This window comes from Canis lupus, chromosome X (genome assembly GCF_003254725.2).
Source record: "Canis lupus dingo isolate Sandy chromosome X, ASM325472v2, whole genome shotgun sequence".
Classification (NCBI taxonomy): domain Eukaryota; kingdom Metazoa; phylum Chordata; class Mammalia; order Carnivora; family Canidae; genus Canis; species Canis lupus.
In genome coordinates this window covers 2,636,419-2,655,881 of record NC_064281.1, presented here as the reverse complement: position 1 = coordinate 2,655,881, position 19,463 = coordinate 2,636,419, and the positions used below count along the sequence as shown (strand labels likewise).

At 42.0% G+C, this 19,463-nt stretch overlaps 1 long non-coding RNA gene across 2 annotated transcripts in view; it reads left to right on the top strand.

Moving 5' to 3' along the window:
* Nucleotides 1-19,463, top strand: part of LOC125754672 (uncharacterized) — an 81,441-nt gene that overhangs the window by 34,976 nt on the left and 27,002 nt on the right. The window contains exon 3 of one of the 2 annotated variants that reach the window (XR_007409411.1): nucleotides 1,605-2,181. The exons of the other annotated variant lie outside the window; for it this stretch is intronic. This is a non-coding gene — a long non-coding RNA (uncharacterized LOC125754672). Of the gene's footprint in view, nucleotides 1-1,604; nucleotides 2,182-19,463 lie in introns of those variants that run through there. 2 annotated transcript variants of the gene reach the window in all.

Here is a 19,463-nt window from a genome sequence, read left to right as displayed (position 1 = left end):
TTTTATTAATGGATGGTGCATATTTTATATGAATAATAATAATGTATGTGTCACTCCTTTATCAACTCTGGATTAATTTTCATTGTCCTTCTTTTAGATGACATCTCCAGGTTTTTATATGTACATTCATATTTTTAGCAGATTTTTGTAGATTTGGAAATTAGCCTTTTGTGATGTGCTTTACAGAAATTTCCCCAGAGTATCCCTCTCCTGCTTTATGTACCTTTTGCTATAAAGACTATGATAGGGCAGCCCAGGAAGCTCAATGGTTTAGCGCTGCCTTCAGCCCAGGGTGCTATCCTAGAGTCCTGGAATCAAGTCCCACATCGAGCTCCCTGCATGGAGCCTGCTTCTCCCTCTGCCTGTGTCTCTGCCTCTCTTTCTGTGTCTCTCATGAATAAATAAATAAAATCCTTTTTTAAAAAAAAAAGACTATGACAAAACACTTTTAATCAAATTTATTGAGACTTCCATGGCTATCAGAGTTTGAGTTTTCATCAAAGGCTTTTCGGAATGCCTGGGTGGTTCAATCGCTGAAGCATCCAACTCTTGATCTTGGGGTTGTGAGTTTGAGCCCCACATTGGGTGTAGAGGTTACACTTAAACAAAAAATCTTCTTTCTTGAAAAAAAATGTGCCTATTTATTTGACAGAGAGAGAGCACAAGTAGAGGGAGCAGCAGTCAGAGGGAGAGGAATGTGGGCCTTCATCCCAGGATCCCAAGATCATGACCTGAGCCAAACATAGGTGCTTAACTGACTGAGCCACACAGGTGCCCCTAAAATATTTTTTTGAAAAGAAAATTAGGAATACCTAAGTGGCTCAGTGGTTGAATGATCCTGGGGTCCTGAGATCGAGTACCGCATCGGGCTCCCACAAGGAGCCTGCTCCTCCCTCTGCCTGTGTCTCTGAGTCTCTGTGTCTCTCATGAATAAATAAATAAAATCTTCAAAAAAAAAAAAAGAAAATTAAAGGCTTCTCCACAAAAAGATTCCATAATCATCTATATAAAATAAATACACAAAGTCTATTTAGAAAGCAATGACATGACTATAGTATAAGTGGTATATAAAATACAGTAAGATATATTATGTGTATAATTAGCATGTGATCAGAATCCCACAATTGCAATAAATATTCATCTTATCAGGCAACATCTGTCTACCTGTAAACCTTTTAAACTGAGCTATATTTTTGAGGTACAAACGTGTTAACTTGGGGCTGGCTGTAAAACTTAGAAAAATAGTGAACCTATCTCATTTTTAAATGCAGTGATATTTTTATGAATTCCACATTTCTTTTAATACTGGCATCGTTTCCGTCATAGACACATAATTGAACATTCCTTTCTATTTGCCACATTCTGTTCATAGCTTGACCCCCATTGTGTTTCTTTTGCAATTTGGATCCTTGGAGTGCCCAGGGGTCCTTTCAGTAGCACCTGAAAGGTTTGTCCCTTTTTGTGGTCATCAGATCAGAGTGGAGAGCAAAACATTTTGCAGTATCAGGCTGTTGAGCACGGATGGGGGCAATTGGCTGATACGGTTTGTGTCTACGGTGAAACCTATTGCCAATAACAGGGTTATATTTATGGCCTCTTAATAGCTTTTAGGAATCATGGATTATGAAGAGCTCCATATCTGTGTTTTGATGCCTCAATAGAACATCTGATAAACCGGAAAACCGTAAACGTTGCTTTAAAACCAAAGAGGATCCTATGCACAATGCAGCCTTGCATGGAGGGACGTCTGAAGAGGTGCCAAGTTCCCTATTGAATCATCCCATATTAATGATCTAACCATGTGTCACCCCGAGACATTATTACCCATAATTCTGGACACTCCCGGTGTACATCAGCTTACCTCAAGCGCTTGTGTTTGGTAGGACTGTGTTCTTCGTGGCTTTGTGTATTACATCGGCAACAAAGTCATTGAGGCAAATAACTCCTGAGAATCTATTGCTTTGGAAATGAAAGTCACAAGATACAGGGCAGGGTGTGATTATAGGCACAACCTCACGTTTGTCAGCAAAACCCCAAAATGAACATGTGTGACCTAGTTGTGTTAGCATATCTGGGGCCTATTTAACATCAGACTGTGTGTGGTCTAGTTACCTCACCATGCAAATCTTGCAGGGATATTTTATATTTATTTGAGGGAGAGAATGAGGGAGCAGGAGAGGGAGGAGGCCGGTGGGGAGAAGCACACTCCCCACTGAGCAGGGAGCCCGATATGAGGCTTGATCCCAACACCCTGGGATCATGATTTGAGCCAAAGGCAGATGCTTCACCGACTGAGCCACTCAGGTGCCCCCTTGCAGGGATATTTTCAATAAGTGCATCCCGTTGCATGCGTATCCCAGTCACTTATAGAGGAACCCCCAAACTCTGGCGGTTGCAAAACACGTGAATGATGCTTGCCTTCTTTATATCTGCTGACACAGAAACAGAGACTATGGTTCCATCTAGCAAATGAAACCAAAGCGCTCAATCCTTGAACTCACGTAGGGGGAGTGTGTCTGATTATAAACACAAAGGAGCCTGGTGTTAGCTGGATGTCTATAACAGAGTTTCCCATCCTAGGTAATCGAGCTGCATAAATCCCAAAGCCCACCACACACCTAGTGAATTGGAATGTCCATCTCTCAAAAGCCTACCAGCATGTGTGATGGTCACCAAATGTCGTAAACGGGGGTGTTATATATTCAGTAACCATGTCCCTTTGAATGCAGTACCTTAGTCTCTGAAGCAGCTGATGCTCCTGGAAAACTCTCAGCTCTTTCTCTGAATGTACATGCAGACCTCCCTTGAATATTTTTTCATCGCCTAACAATCTAGAAATAAAAGCACACGATTCTCAACTTCTCACATGACTTCATTGCCTCCCTTCGTTCACTATGCTTCGGGCTTCATCCTGGCTTGAGTGGCGACAATGCTCATCTATTTTTCGGGACTGTCCATGGTACCCCTCTGAGTTACATCCTGAATGACAGCTTTTTGGAACGCTAGATTCTAAAGAATGTTTCCATGGCCTTATCAAAAGGAAAGTGTATGTATTTTGACTGTGAGGAGGCTGAGATCGACCCAAGTCACATATAAAATCTAAAGATACAGAACACACTTGAAAGGTTTGAAAGTGTTCTAAAGAGCCTAAGTGTGCAGGTGATTTGGATGATAACAATGATGAAATACAGGACTTTTAATGATATACATTATATATAGATTTAATATATATGGAATATATGTGATATCATATTCATTTTTGTTGAATTTGTGGAGACAGTCGTGTTTTCTTTATTGTACTTTATTTGAAGATAATAGTCACAGGTAGACATTGTTTTCAGAAATTAAAGTCACTCAAGAAAAAAAAAAAACCACTAAGGATAAGGGAAAAATTCTAACCCAGAGGTTGGCATGCTACATTGTCTTGTTGGCCAAATCCATCCTCCCAACTGTCTTTTAAATAAAATCACATGGCAACATGCTCATCCCCTTTCATTTATTAATGTCTATCCCTGTTTTGTGATGACGATAGTCAAATCGAGTAGTGTCATTTCAAGAGAGACCCATCTATTCCCACAAACCCCGTCAATATCTGGTTGGTATCTGATCCTTTAGAGGAAAAAAAAAACATTTCGATTATAAATCACCTATTTAAAAAAATAATAATGCCTACCTGGCAGTATGTACCAGACAGTGTGCTGATCAAAAGGAGACAGAGAAGGAGAAAGAAGGAGAAGGAGAAGACGACCTTTTCAGGAGCTCAAAAATAAAAAATTCTGACCCTTGTTCTAAGCAGTGAAACTTAACAGAGGCGTAGGCACCTTTTCTTTTCCCCACCCAGGCTATTATATCACATCAACAATGTAAGACGTCTTTCTGATACACCTGTTTTAATTAATGTAGCTTACCAAAAAAGTGTATGATGAATTTAACAAGTTACCTATTCTACTTTATTCTTATGCATTTATCGATAAAGCTATTTTAATACTGCATCGCGTATTTGGAAGCTGCCAAGAGAGTAGATCTTAAACATCGTGTAAGAAAAACATGGCAACTCGGTTTCACGCGGTGAAAGACGTTAGCTAGACTTGGTGATCATTCTGCAACACACACAGATACCGAATCGTTGTGTTGTGTACACTTGAAACTCATAAAACGTTATAGGCTTTCGTAAGAGGGATGAAAACAGGAATTGGAAAACCAACCGGAGAGACACAGGTCAGGATGGAGGTTGAGGACGCTTCAAGCAGAGAAGTGAGAAATTGTCATACATCCTAACGGTCGTCCATCTGGCATCCATCAAAGACACTCTTACTAACACACTTGTGAATGCACCTCGTATCCTTTGGACATAGTTACGTGTATATGAGTCACGTTGATTTATACATACGAGTATTCTTTTTGTCTCTGTTACTACATATCCCAATGTGAACACGACAGAATGAATGAATTGGAATTCCTTGGTTAAACAGACCAGCAAGACAACAGGTTTTATGATACAAATTCCAACATTGCTCTTCACAGGAGTGTCTGAGAATCCCCATCTCAGCTTCCTTAAATTGGAAAACGGTACTTCATGTTCAAAGAGAAAATGCTACAGAAACCGTTAGTCGTCTCATCGACCTGGAAATAGAAATGGTCAACACGTTTAGTGGAAAGTTCTGTTGATGTGTGAAATGTCTTTGCAGCCCACCGGATTTCTCTTTGTTTACCTGGAATGGGGGTGGCAGAGACTGGGGAGAAAATATGTATTTGCCTTGAAAGAAAGTTACACCTTTCTTTAAGCAATACAAAAATCTGTGACTCAATCAGAGTCCTTTGTAGTTGTGATTCATTGCCTGTCTGCTATCATATATTAATATGTGATTGATATCATTCAACTTCTATACTCTAATTTAAACTTGGTTTCACACTGTCCCTTACACACTGTGTACACCTTCTGTGAACATTTAGTGATGTAAGAAAGCTCGTATTTCAAGAACACCTAGGTTGATTTTTGAGAAACTTTAAACCCTCTTCTTACTTACAACTGTTACCACTGGCACAGTGCATTGTTTTAATTATAAAATGAACGACTTTACATTCCAAAGTGGTAAGCATAGCATACAGATAATCTAAAGTGCGCTAGGGACCTTATGGTCTTTCAGGTACTTATCAGGCACCTGCCCTAGGGGTGATTATATTTGGTTTTGAAGACACTAGATATGAACAAAATGCCTGCCATCGTTGTGCCCTAGGTGGGTAGAAATAAATAAATGGTGCATGAATTAGTCCAGGATTTTTAGATAAACAGAACCAGTGGATCTATCTCTATGTGTATGCACATCTGTATCTATATCTGTGTCTACAGGCTGCCCTGTAGACTTGCCCCTTCACCCTATTTCAAAGATGAACAATCCAGTTGTACTGGCTTGGTTCTGTAGAGGAACAGAACCAAAAAGGATGTGTTAGATGTACACGTAATACAAATATTTAGTTATTATGAAGAATTGGTTCCTGTGGCTAGGAGGCTAACAAGCCCCAAGATCTGTAATCAGCCAGCTGGAGACCCAAGAGACCTAATAGAATAGTCCCATCCATCATCCAAAGGCTGAGAATCATGTCAGCCAATGGAAAATGAGTTCAGTGTGATTCTGAGTCCAAAGGCCAGAGAACACTGATGTCCCAGCTGGAACACAGTTAGATAGAGAAAATTGTTACCCAGTCTTGTATACTGTTGAGACCTTCAACAGATTTCATGAGGCCCACCCACAGTGGGGAGGACAATCTGCTCCTCTTGGTGTATTGATTCAGATGCTAATGCCATCCAGAAAAGCCCTTGTGGACAGACATGAGAATCCTGTTTTACCAAATATCTGGGCATTTCTTAGCCCAGTGAAGTTGACAGATAAAATAAAGCATCTAGGTGGGTGAAGTATTGAGATGATAGATAGATGATTAGATGATAGATAGATAGATGGTAGATATGATGAATAGTGGATGATAGATATGATGGATAGATTGTTGAATGGATGGATAGATAAATATAATGGATACTAGATAGATAGGATGGATGGATACACAGATATGATGGATAGATAGATAGATGGATACATACATACATACATATATACATACATATGACAGGTGCAGGCAGCCCGGGTGGCTCAGAGGTTTAGCGCCACCTTCAGCCCAGAGCCTGATCCTGGAGACCCGGGATCGAGTCCCGCATCAGGCTCCCTGCATGGAGCATGCTTCTCCCTCTGCCTGTGTGTCTGTCTCTCCCTCTCTCTGTGTGTCTCTCATGAATAAATAAATAAAACCTTTAAAAAATGATAGATATGATGGATGGATAGATGTGATAGTGGAAGGATGGATAGATAGAATGGATGGTGGATGCATGCAGAGATAGGATGGATGGTGGATGGGTAGATGGATAGATATGATGGATGGTGGATTGATGGATAGATAGATAGATAGATAGATAGATAGATAGATAGATAGAATGGGTGGTGGATGGATGGGTGGATAGATAGATATGATGGATGGTGGATGGATAGATATAGATAGAGGTGTTCATTAATATTTAAATAATAAAATATTAATGACTTTTTGACCTTAAACTACAGACACAATTGGCAAAAATACAAAATATACAAAAATGAGTGTAAATAAACTAATTTCATTAGTGTGCCCCCAAGTCCTTGTATGTTTCAGGAAGAAGTAACATATCACCAATACAACTTGCCCTTATCTAAGACAGACAGTACAAGAATCATTTAGAAATCAAGAAGGCATAACTGTCAAGTGATAACAGGGAAAAATAAGCCATTAAATAAGTATTAATTGTTGGGAATAGTACTGATCATTAAGGAGAAATGACCAGTCCATCCATAAGAAAGCGTGACAGAAACTTGAATGCATCTTAGTAACTGAATGGCAGCATCCTATAGGATCCCAACTCTAGGACATTCTGGAAAGGAAAAGGCGTGAAGACAGTAAAGAGATTGACAGTTGCTAGAGATTAGCTGGGAGGGGGGGGATGCATAGAGAGGGCACAAGGGATTTACAGGGCAGTTATAATCCTCTGCAACATACCATAAGGATGGGGACCCCACTGTACATTTGTCCAAACCCATGGGATGCACAAAGCCGAGAGCAAACCCTACTGTAGAGTATGCACTCTGCGTGATGATGATGGGTCAGTGTGGGTTCACCAGCTGTAGCAAGTGTCCCACTCTGGTGGGGACGTTGATAATGAGAAGGCTGTGCACGTGAGGTCGGGGGTGGACAGAACGTATATGGGAAATCTCTGTACCTTCCATTCACTTTTGCTATGAACCTAAAACTGCTCTAAAAATATTGACTCTTAAAAAAATGCAGGTGAAAATGGAAATATGCACTAGTGGACAACGAATTAATTGTCCCAAAGACGTGAAGGCACAAGGGAATGGGGCCGATTGACAAGACACACAGAATGCCATGACAGATTTGAAATCAGTATATCGATAATTAAATCGAATACTAATGGATTCAGTGCTTCACGTTAAAGAGGACAGACGTCAGACTCTGGAAAATTGCATTTTCCACGGATGCTCTCAACAACGTGTCACATGTCACACTGTCCTATGCAATCTGGCCGTCTCACCCCTTGATCAAGAGATAGAGTTGGGGGACACCTGAATGGCTCTGTAGGTGGAGTGTGTGACTCTTGATCTTGGAGATGTGAGTTTAAGCCCCGTGTTGGGTGTAGAGATAATGCTTTTTTTAAGATTTCATTTATTTATTGAGAGTTCAGGAGCAGGGTGAGGGGAAGAGGAAGAGGGAGAGAGAGAGAGAATCTCAAGCAGGCACAGAGTCCTACACCGAGCTTGATCTCATGACTCTAAGATCATGACCTGAGCCTAAATCAAGAGTTGGATGCTTAACCGACTAAGTCACCCACACGCCCCTGGAAAACAATATATAAATAAGTAAGAGATCGAATCAGATTTCCCCCCCTGCTTCTGCCCCCAGGCAGAGTTTTCAGGGTAGAGGAGACACTACACGCCCTGTATGGCTGAGTCCTAAAAGACCATGAAGCTCATACAAAAGCATAAATGCCCATGGTGTGGGGCAAGCATGCCACATGGAGAGGTCACATGTAGGAGCTCCCCATATGTAGGTCATCACAGCCCTGGACCCAGACATGTGAAAGATTAACCCTCCCAAGTATCTGGACGCACACACACATACCCTCATCCCATGGCTTCCCAACTGAAGTCCCAATACCCTAGCGTGCTGCACCCTATTTGAGCTCATTGCCACAGAGCATCCGGGATCATGTGTTACGCAGCCATGATGTCTCCAGCATAACCTATGCCTCTTCCTAGGGGCATTCTTAAAATACAAACTGCTTAAAGCAAAAGAATAAAAAATATTGCCAACGCTGGTGCAGCCATATCAGTGTCTATCAAGCAGACTTGTTGAAAAAAAATTGCAGTAAGGGGGTTTTGTAATGATAAAATATCTGAGTTAACTGAAAAGAGGGTAACTGTTCTCAAACTATGAGCACGCGCACAGGACATAGCTACGAACGAACCACACGGAACAGGATTAGTTAGCGGCGGCTGTGAACGTGCTTTCTGTTCCCTTGGGTAAAGACCTAGAAGTGGAATTGCTGGAGTAGATGGTAGCTCTACACTTGATGTTTTGAGGAACCTCCATGCTGTTTTCCCACCGCAGCTATGTCACTTCACGGGCCCGACAACTGTGCACAACGTTTCCAGGTCCTTCACATCCTCACCAACACTTTGTTATCGTCTGGCTTTTCACTATATATCTTTTTCTTTTAGATAATAGCCATCCTAATGGGTGTGAAGTGGCATCCCCGTGTGACTTAGACTTGCATTTTCCTAGTGACTGGTGGTGGGGAGCATCCTTTCGTGGACTACTGGTTGGGTATTCCTATTTCTTCTTTAGAGAAGTCTCTACGGAAGCAAGGCAGTGTCCATTGACAGATGTGGTGGATGCACAAAATGTGGTGGGACGCTCTTCAGCCTTCAAAAGGAAGGAAATTTTGACGCGTGTTAAAACGTGGATGACGCTCAAAAGCATTAGGCTAAGTGAAATAATCCAGTTACAAAAGAACAGATACTATACGTATGATTTCACGTATATGAATTCCTTAGAGGAATCCCAGCCATAGAGACAGGAAGTAGATGGTGGGCACCAAGGGCTGGGGACGGGGATGTTGGGGATGGAGACAGAGTTTCAGTTTGGGAAGATGACAAAGTCCTAGAGATGGATGGGTGGGAGCAACGTGAATATGCTGAATTCCAGTGCACAGTACACCTAAAAAATGCTTACAATGGCTAATTTTTATGTTATGCATATTTTACCACAATTAAAGAAAAATAATTTAAAAAAATTAACACACAATGGGGCGCCTGGGTGGCTCAATGCGCTAAGCATCAGACTCTTGACTTTGACTGAAGTCATGATCTCAAGGTCCTGGGATCGAGCCGCATGTTGGGCTCCCCACTCAATATGGAGTCAGCTTCTCCCTCTTCCTCTGCTCCTCACCCCCATTCTCTCTCTAAAATAAATACTTTTTAAAAAATTAACAGATAAAAATAGAACATATTTTTGCGCAACTCACATAACCCAAGACTGTCGTGCGGAAAATGTAAAGATGCAACCTGTTTTATAAACAAATATATTAACAATACAAACTAGTCACACATTATATTTTAAAGGTATCTATGCCATACATATTTTATGACTAAATTACATGCTCATATCATATTTTATTACAGTAGATGTAATTACTGATGTTAAACAGTTAGTGAATGAAGCGGTAAAGTGATGGATTAAAGCCATGATGGAATATCATTATACACTCAACCAAAGCACGTTGAAAGAAGACACCCAGTTCTTAGTATGGATTTGGACATGAAATAACTGTAATTCTTACACATTTCGTGGAGAGTATAAATTTCTATGAGCAGTACCACCTAAACTAAATTTGCACAAGCCAATGGTCCATCCGTTGCACTCCTGCGTCTATACCCCAGGAACCACTGGGACCTGCGGGGTCAGCGGTGGTGTATGTGTCTTTATAGCATCACCATAATACCCAGAACACTGTACCCAACCCACATGTCAATCAGAGTGTGAATGTGCAGATGCGTTGAGTTCTCTACAGCACAGAAGTCAATGGGTCACGTGCACATGGCACAGTCTGCTTCCATCACACGAGCATAATAATGATGCAATAAGCCATAATAATGATGCAAAACTTCCGATTTACTTATGTAAATGTCGACTGTACTAGGCCGGAGCCTTGGTGGTAGAAGTTAGACATTATCCAGAGGGAAGGGCAGTCATTGGTGAGAATGGCCATGTCTTGAGCATGCCTAAAATGCCCCATTTCTTAACTTAATTGGTAGCACACGGGGGCGTTCACTTTGTGATCATTCCTTAAACCACACGATTTTTATTTGCGTGCTTTCCCGCATAGATTTTAATTCCTATAAAAAGGTTTCAAAGAGTATGCCGATGGGGATCCCTGGGTGGCGCAGCGGTTTAGCGCCTGCCTTTGGCCCAGGGCGCGATCCTGGAGACCCGGGATCGAATCCCACGTCGGGCTCCCGGTGCATGGAGCCTGCTTCTCCCTCTGCCTATGTCTCTGCCTCTCTCTCTCTCTCTCTCTGTGACTATCATAAATAAATAAAAATATTTAAAAAAAAAAAAAAAAAACCAAAGAGTATGCCGATAATATTATCGCTTAATTTTATATCTCAGATATTCATAAATAGGAACGAATATATATGTATCTGTATATATACATAACACACATATGCACACACATATATATACATTCAAACATCTATAAACATATGCAAATAGAAATGCCTAGTGAACTTATAAATGATAACGGTATATTTGAAATTAGCATAAGACATAAATTTATGTATCTATGAAACATTCTAAAATGCTATCGATATTAATATATTAATATTAATTGGGATCTCTGGGTGGCTCAGCAGTTTGGCGCCTGCCTTGGGCCCGGGGTGTGATCTTGGAGTCCCGGGATCAAGTCCCACATTGGGCTCCCTGCATGGAGCCTGTTTCTCCCTCTGCCTGTGTCTCTCCCTCTCTCTCATGAATAAATAAATAAAATATTTTAAAATATATATTAATATTAATTGATATTCATTTCCTTTTAACTGCTTTGAAAATCAAATTCTCAATACCGATATGTAGCCGATTAACACAGATTAGTGCCATACAACAAATGCAGACTTGTTCTCGTACTATCCTGGAGGTCCACGTCTAAAAAATCTGGGTTTTGACAAGGCTGTGTCCCTTCTGGGGGCTTCAGGGCAAGACCTATCCCTTGCCTATTTCAGCTCCTGAGATTGCCTCCATCCCTTGGTTGACCACCTCCTCCTCCTCACCTCACTCCAGAGTCTTCTCAGATTTCCTAAGAACCCCGAATTCCCACTTTCCTTCTCTAAGCACCTCTGTGCTCCCAGATAACCCAGGATCACTGACCCATCCCCAGATCCTTAACTCCCTCACACTTGAAAAGTTCAAAAAAAAAATTAAGAAGGTACAATAGTCACATCTTCTGGGGATGAGGGCAGAGATGTGTTTAGGGAGCTGTGCCATGAGCTCATCACTTTGGGATGACAGGGTCACAAGCGATGTCCTTTCTTCCCTAACCCCATCTTTGTGATGTGGCTTCTACCAGAACCACGAAAGCCTTCAACAACTCCTATTCTTCTGGGAGTATGATAATGAGCCTCCAAAAAACACGTTCCTTCTGACAGTACTTAACCGTGGTGACATTCGATGTGTTCATGTTCAGAGATGTGAATGAGCTCCAGGATCGTGGAATCTGTTCACTTTACGAATCATTTCCATTATAAAATCTTATATGTCCATGTCTAAAAATGTTTTTTTCCTATTCCTCTAACTCCTAACCATATCTCTCATGGGATTAAACATAGTTGGACTAAACAGTCTATGGCTTGTCTTAGATTACTCAATGAAGAATGGATTTGGCGGGGGGGGGGGGGCGGGAGGCGGAAATAGAAAGCCTGTAGGTTCTTCATAATTGGGAGTTCTTTTGGGACGCTTGTGGACGTATGTGTAATTTGGACTAACCTTGTAATACTTAATCATTTTCTAATGTCAGTTTCTTCACTACCACCAATCGTTACTCTCGGGCGTAGCTGCCAGATGGTGACTCCATATGCCATGTATTAAAAATATGCTCTCGGAGCCGTTGCTTTTAAATATGGGACCATTTCTGGTGCACTTTTTTAACTTTCTGAGGGGTCATGATTAACGATTTAATGAGGCTGAGAGCACGGTGTATCTTTTCCAACCATATTGGGACCTCACCTGAAATTCTTTGGACCCACCCAAAAATCACTTTTGTTGGGTGGGAGAGGATTGTTTCATCTCCCTCATGCATATGCCATGAGGCATGAACTTTAGGATCTGCAGGATCTGGGTAAGTTCCAGGCAGACAGACATCTCTGGCTGGCCCAGAGCATTGGGGTCCAGTGTGTGGCCAGCCTTATTCTTGCAGAGAAAGAAAGACTAGAACAGAGGAGGGGATCTGGCCAGCCGATACCTTAAGTACCAGGCGTCAAGAAAAACACAAAACAACGCATCTCTCGGCTTATACGTCCAGTTAACAAATACTTCCACACACCCACTCTCTTCCTGGCACCGTGGAGATAAGAATATAGACCCTTCTCTTAAGGATCTCCTGTTTTCATTTGCCTTATTCCATTTTTTTCTGCTACTCATGACTCCACTTGAGTAGATTTGTGCAAGGCCCCTTGAGCTGTACATTGGTAAACCCCATAGAAAATTTCTGGTCCTTTTTGACTTGTTGGTCAATAATTCATGCTCCTGTCCACTCTCTGGAACTGGGAGCATCTTCCTCCCTCGTCTTTAAAGGCAAGTGTCTCCTGGTTTTCTCTGGTTTTTGGATCTCTGCATCCCCGTCTGTGCTACCCGTCCACACCGGGTGTTCTCTTTCACCCATTATTCAGGCTCCCAGGGCTGCTTCTTCTGTATGCTCAGTGCTTCTTGCATCTTCACTGACAAGCGCCAGTGCCTCCAGCAAGTGGTGACGAGGCTGTTGACCTCCTACTCACGCTCCTTCTTCAGATCAGCGATGAGTAGGAAGTGCTGTCCATTCTCACTCAGCACCTCTTACCTTTCCTCATGGCCGTAATTCCATGCTTCTTTGCTTACGGACCAGTGTCTTCCAGGCTACTAGACTCAGAGCTTCAGGAAGGCAACAGAATGTGTTCATCATGCTTACCTCGCATCCTTTATGGCATTGCCCACCACAAAGACGTTGCTTAATACGTGATTTGCTATGATGCTATATGTTAATTGAATGTGAATAAAATTAATTTTTAAAAATTAAAAAAAAAATAAATGATTTGCTAGGCATGCCTAGGTGGTGAGGTTGGTTAAATGTCCATCTCTTGGGGATCCCTGGGTGGCGCAGCGGTTTGGCGCCTGCCTTTGGCCCAGGGCGCGATCCTGGAGACCCGGGATCGAATCCCACGTCGGGCTCCCAGTGCATGGAGCCTGCTTCTCCCTCTGCCTGTGTCTCTGCCTCTCTCTCTCTCTCTGTATGACTATCATAAATAAAAAATAAATTAAAAAATTTAAAAAAAAAATGTCCATCTCTTGGCTTCAGCTCAGGTCATAATCTCAGTGTCGTAGGTTGAGCCTGCACTGGATCTGTGCTCAGCATGGAGTCTCCTTGAGATTCCCCACGACCTCTGCCTCTCCTGCCCCTACTCTCTCTCTCTCTCTCTCTCTTAAATAAATAAATAAATAAATAAATAAATAAATAAATAAATAAATAAATATTTAAAATAAAGATTGGCTAATATAGTTCCTATTTCATGGAGCCTAGTGTGAGAAATTAGTTGCTTGATTGGTTGCCTTTTATATTTAAAGTTAGGAATCACGGTGGAGAGGATCCTGGAAACAAAACTGGTGAAGGGGCGCCTAGGTAGTTCGGTATGTTAAGCATCTGCCTTTGGCTCAGGTCATGATCTCAGGGTCCTGGGATTGAGCCCTGCACCCGGCTTTCTTCTCAGCAGGAAGTCTACTTCTTCCTCTCCCTCTCCCTCTGCCCTCTGTGCTCCCGCTCATGCTGTCTCTCATTCTGTCACTCTCTCTCAAATAAATAAATATTTTTTAAACAAACATAATGAAACCAGTGAATAAAGGATCAGGGTGCTGTACCAGATGCGTGCATACTGTATAAGCAAACCCACGTGTGATGGCACAGCATGCGGGTTTTCCACACCAAGCAAGGCTGCAGTTCTTTGCAGCTGCCAACCAACTGGCTGTCCTGCAATGTAACCCATTCCTGACACTATCTACCTGGAGTTTGTGCAGACCCCACACGTCAAGGGCTCAGTCCTACAAGACTGCTCCCACTTCAGAATTGCCCACAATTCTGTCCAACATGCTACAAATTGGGATTTTCACAACTCCCTCCTGGGATTTAATGATTCATTGCAATGACTCAGAGAACCCAGGGAAACACTTTAGTTATCACCCATTTATTAGAAAGGATATTACAAAGGGTGCGAATGAACTGACAGATGGAAAAGTAGATAGTGAGTGTTGGATTTTGGGGCAGACCATCGTTCCAACAGTTGGATGTGTCCACCAACCCAGAACCTCTATGAACCCCTTCAGTTGAGGTATATATGGAGATTCTTTTATGCACGATTGATTAAATCGTTGACCATTGGCCATTGGCATGGTTGATTGAATCATTGGTCCTTGGTGATTCAGTCGGTCTCCAGCCAAACTCCCTAGAGGTCACAGTCAGAGGTTCAGGCTGAAAGTTCCAACCCTCTAATCACATGGTTGGTTCCTCTGGTGACCAGCCCCCATCCAGAAGCGATCTGATGTACAGGCCCACCAAGAGTCACCTCACTGACATAAAAGTCAAGTCATTTGAAATAGACTTGATGTGAACAACACAAGATGTTCCTCTCACCACTAACACTTGGAAAATCATGAAGGTTTTCAAAGCTCTGTCTCAGGAACCAGAGACAAAGCTAAATATATATTTCTTATTTTTTGTTAACATTTATTTACTTGAGAGAGTAGGGTGGAGGGACAGTGGAAGAGAGTGTCAAGCCGACTTCACACTGAGCGCAGAGCCCAACTCGGGGCTCAATCTATGACCTTGAGATCATGACCTCAGTTGAAACCAAGAGTCAGCTGCTTAACCAACGGAGCCACCCAGGTGCCCCTGTATTTCTTATTATATCACAGTATCATGCATAGTGGTTATGCCTGTGACAAGAAGGCTAAACCGCTGAGCCACCCGGGCTGCCCTGTGCTCTTGTTGTGTCACATATAATACATTTTTAGCTAATGGGAAAAATTAAAATTGGTAAAACTACCTATGATAGATAGAAGAAACTGGTCCTAAATACTATCTACGCAAACCTGAAAAAAATGTAATAGCCACAGAAATCTGTTACTGCCTGAAAATAAAACACACTGGAGGGCAGCCCAGGTGGCTCAGTGGTTTAACGCAGCCTTCACCCCAGAGCGTGATCCTGGAGACCCAGAATCAAGTCCCTAGTCGGGCTCACTGCACGGAGCCTGCTTCTCCCTCTGCCTGTGTCTCTGCCTCTCTCTGTGTGTATCTCTCATGAATAAATAAATAAAGTCTTAAAAAAAAAACACTGGAAATCACTGAATCAGTCACTTTTTATAATCTATTTTGAACAATACATTTACACCTTTATTAAAAATGAAAAAAAGCATTTAAATCAAAATATCGAGTTGTGATGACCTGTCATGTATTTAATTATTTGGGACACTACAAAAGGTACCTTTAAAAAACCCAATTGCTCAAGAAATACTTCATAGCTTTCTTCACTAGATGCCTCACGATATCTGAGTGAATAGCTCGTTAAATACGAGCAATTCTTTCAATTTTATTTGCTGAGGTTGAAATAATGGGAAAACGTGAATCAATATCTTCTTTAAGTTGTGAGGTTTATGAGGTAATTGTCATTGATTGATCATTGTCTGTTTCATAATTTTATAGACATTTAGTACTTTCTCATAATTCATTTTAGCTTTGTCACTTTGGTGATGTTTTAGTTTATACCCTCCAGTGTTGAAGTGTTGTTCTAGTTCTTAGGTACACGTACTTGCACATATTTTATGAAATACAATTGGAGCATTTATTCTTTCGATTTAGGTGGACTTGTAATAACACACACAAAAAACATAATGGACAACACTTTTGTCCCGCTGCTATTTCTCAGCACAGTATAAATTATTTTTTGAGTGCAATAGAATGTTCCTCCACATCCAGTAAGAAGTACCTTTCTCTTACAATTTCACAAGCTGGGTCTTATGACAAAATGAGTTGGTTTGATTGAAAGGAATGATGGCTTTTATTCCAAAAAGAAGCAAACTGAAAATTACTGACTATTTTCTGGAACAAATGAAAAATGCACAATATATGCTTTAATGTTGTGGAATTTGTTTATCTGCAAGAATTTTGTACAATATCATCAGTTTATTTCTCTCTAAACAATGAAAGAATTAAATAAACATATTTTCACATGTATTGTTGCTTACATGTCAGCATGTAACATTGACTATTCTTTGGACAATCTACTAAACTTTTTTTTTTGTTTGAGTGAAGCTTTTGAATTTTTAATAGTGAAAACTTGGACAAGGTAGAGGAATTTGTTAAGAAGCAATTTTCCTTTATACTGAGTGATTTTTAATAAGAACAAAGGAAATAACATGTAACCTGACCTTGTTTTAAGAAGCTAAATTCCCATTTGAAAAATGTATCTATAATATTGGTTTCATAAAGCAGAATAAAGAGAAGCATAGTTGAAAATGCAAATGAGGATGTAGAAGCAAAATTAAAATAATGGCCGTTTTTTCACCATGGGCACCAGAAAGGCCATAATGAACTGAAAGTCCTGGTGATTTTAAGTTTCTTACGGCCATGTGCAAATGGAATAGAGTGGACAAGGTGGTCTCTGTATTGGGTGGTGCAAGGGTCCATCTTTGGTGTTCATGTGGTTAAGCTACACTACCCTCTAATCCATCAAAGACTAGTCCATGTGTTAACTGTGAATGAAGGCATTTTGCCCGTGTTTTACATCTGCCATATGTTAACTGTAAGGCAAGCCACTTATTCTAAAGAGAGTGGGACTCATACAATCAGTTGAAAAGGTATAAACCAAAAACTGATGTTTCTCTGAGAAAGAATAAATTCTGCCTAAAGAGTATAGTCTCAACTATTCCAGCCTACAGACCTGTCCTACAGATTTCAGGCTTGCCTGCTTCCACAAAATGCATGAGCGAGTTCCTTGAAATTCAAGAGACGATAGCTGATATATAGATAGATAAATGATGATGATCAACAGATACATAGCTAGGCACATAGATATTATAAGTAGATGGTAGACATCTATAGATACGTAGTCATGTAGAGATAAATGATAAATAGATGATGGAGAGATAGATCTGGGGATACATAGATATGGATAGATACAATAGATGACAGGTGGGCTAGATATGAAAGATATGGTGGGTGGGTGGATAGGTAGATATGATGGATGGATGGAGAAGGAGATAAAATGATAGATGATAGTTATGGATGGATGAAGAGATGAATAGATGATAGATACGATGGATGGATGAAGAGGTAAATAGACGGCAGATGTGATGGACGGATGGATGGATAGATAGATAGATAGATAGATGATATAGGGATGGATGGATGGATAGAATGGATGATCAATGGATGGATAGACATAGATAGATAAATAGATCGATAGATGATAGCGAGATAGAGAGGACAAATACATTGATACACCCTACTGATGGTTCTGTTTCACTGGAGAGTACCCTGAGTGGTAAAAGTGGGACTAATCAATCCTGCGTATTCCAAAGGGACAAGGCTGCCGCTAGGACGGGATGCACCATGTCTTGTGCAGTTAAGTCCTGATGTTGCTGGACCCAGTGGACAAGCAAGTGGGTGAGGAAAATTATGCAACTTAGGCAGAGCTGCCAGGGGTTCTGATCTCTCCAGATGCCACAGCAGCAGGGCACTCCCTCAGCAGGAGACCCTGAGGTCCCGCTTTGGGCATGGGGATCATGCCATGTAGGGTGGCAGGAAGCCATGGCAACTCTCAGGAGTAGAGCTGATGCACACACGTGCTCTTCTCTGGGGTTTTACATGTGTGTGCACTCACGTGCCACCCTGTGTATTTTATATATAATATGCTGTCACCTGATGACTTATCACCCATTAAAATGGGGCTAAGAAGAGAGAGGGAGCGTCCATCCTATAATGGCTGCGGAGACTTGTGGATGAAGGGCCTTCCATTTCAGGTAAAGTGACAGCCTTCTGTGGTCCACACTTGTGCTGCATGGACTGTGTGCCCTCCCTCCCCTCCTTCTGCACCACAGAGGAAGCCCAGCATCCCATCTCCTTGCCTTCCTTCCAGCCAGGGTTCTGGGGGGAAACCGTGTGCTCCTAGGGATTGGCTTTCCTTCAAACCCTGTAGGGAGAAGCCTGGCAAAGCCCCTCCACAAGCATCTTCCATCGGTCTGTGCTGGTGTACTAGCTCAAGGTGGTCCTCTGTGCCACACTGAACATGCCAGGGCCAGTCCCCACCTCAGCGGCTGCAGACCAGGCACCTATGGTTGTCCTGTGCAGCAAACTCTGAGCCTGGAGGTCCTACCAGTGGCCTCCCTCCTGCCTGCACTTCCTCCAACGGCACCAGATTCTCTGAGCTGACTTTTGTGCAGGTGAGAACACCTGGTGGTGGAGGTGGTGGATTCGATCTCCTCCGTTGAGCCCTGGGTTATGGGATTTGTTTTGGTGATATTTCATCCTAAGTAAAGACCTGTCTTGGGTCACCTGGTGGCTCAGTCCATTGAGTGTCTGCCTTCGGCTCAGGTCATCTCAGGGTCCTGGGATCGAGTCCTGCATTGGGCTCCTTCCTCAGCAGGGAGTTTGCTTCTCCCTCTCCTTCTGCCTCTTCCCCAGCTCACACTCTCATTCTGCCTCAAATAAATGAAATGTTAAAAGAAGAAGAAGAAAAGAAAAAAGCTGTCTCTTCCTCAGAGGTGGGAGATGGGCTTATTTGCTCAGGACGAATGAGAGAGAGAATAAGCACATTTTTAGGAGAACAGGAGTCCCATCTGAATGTTCAAATACATGAGACCACGTTGTAGGGCAGAGATGAGCGGTGACCAGTGAAAGTGTCTGTGTGCGGGAGACGAATGACCCTTCTGTGCTTGGCTACAGAAAGCAGAGTCGGGGACAACATTGGATTTTGCAGAGGTTGAAATTTGGCCTCTGCAAAATTAGTCAAAGAGGATGCTTCTGTGTAGGATGGATCTCTGGGCCTTCACGGGGAGCAGAGCAACATCCCAAGGCT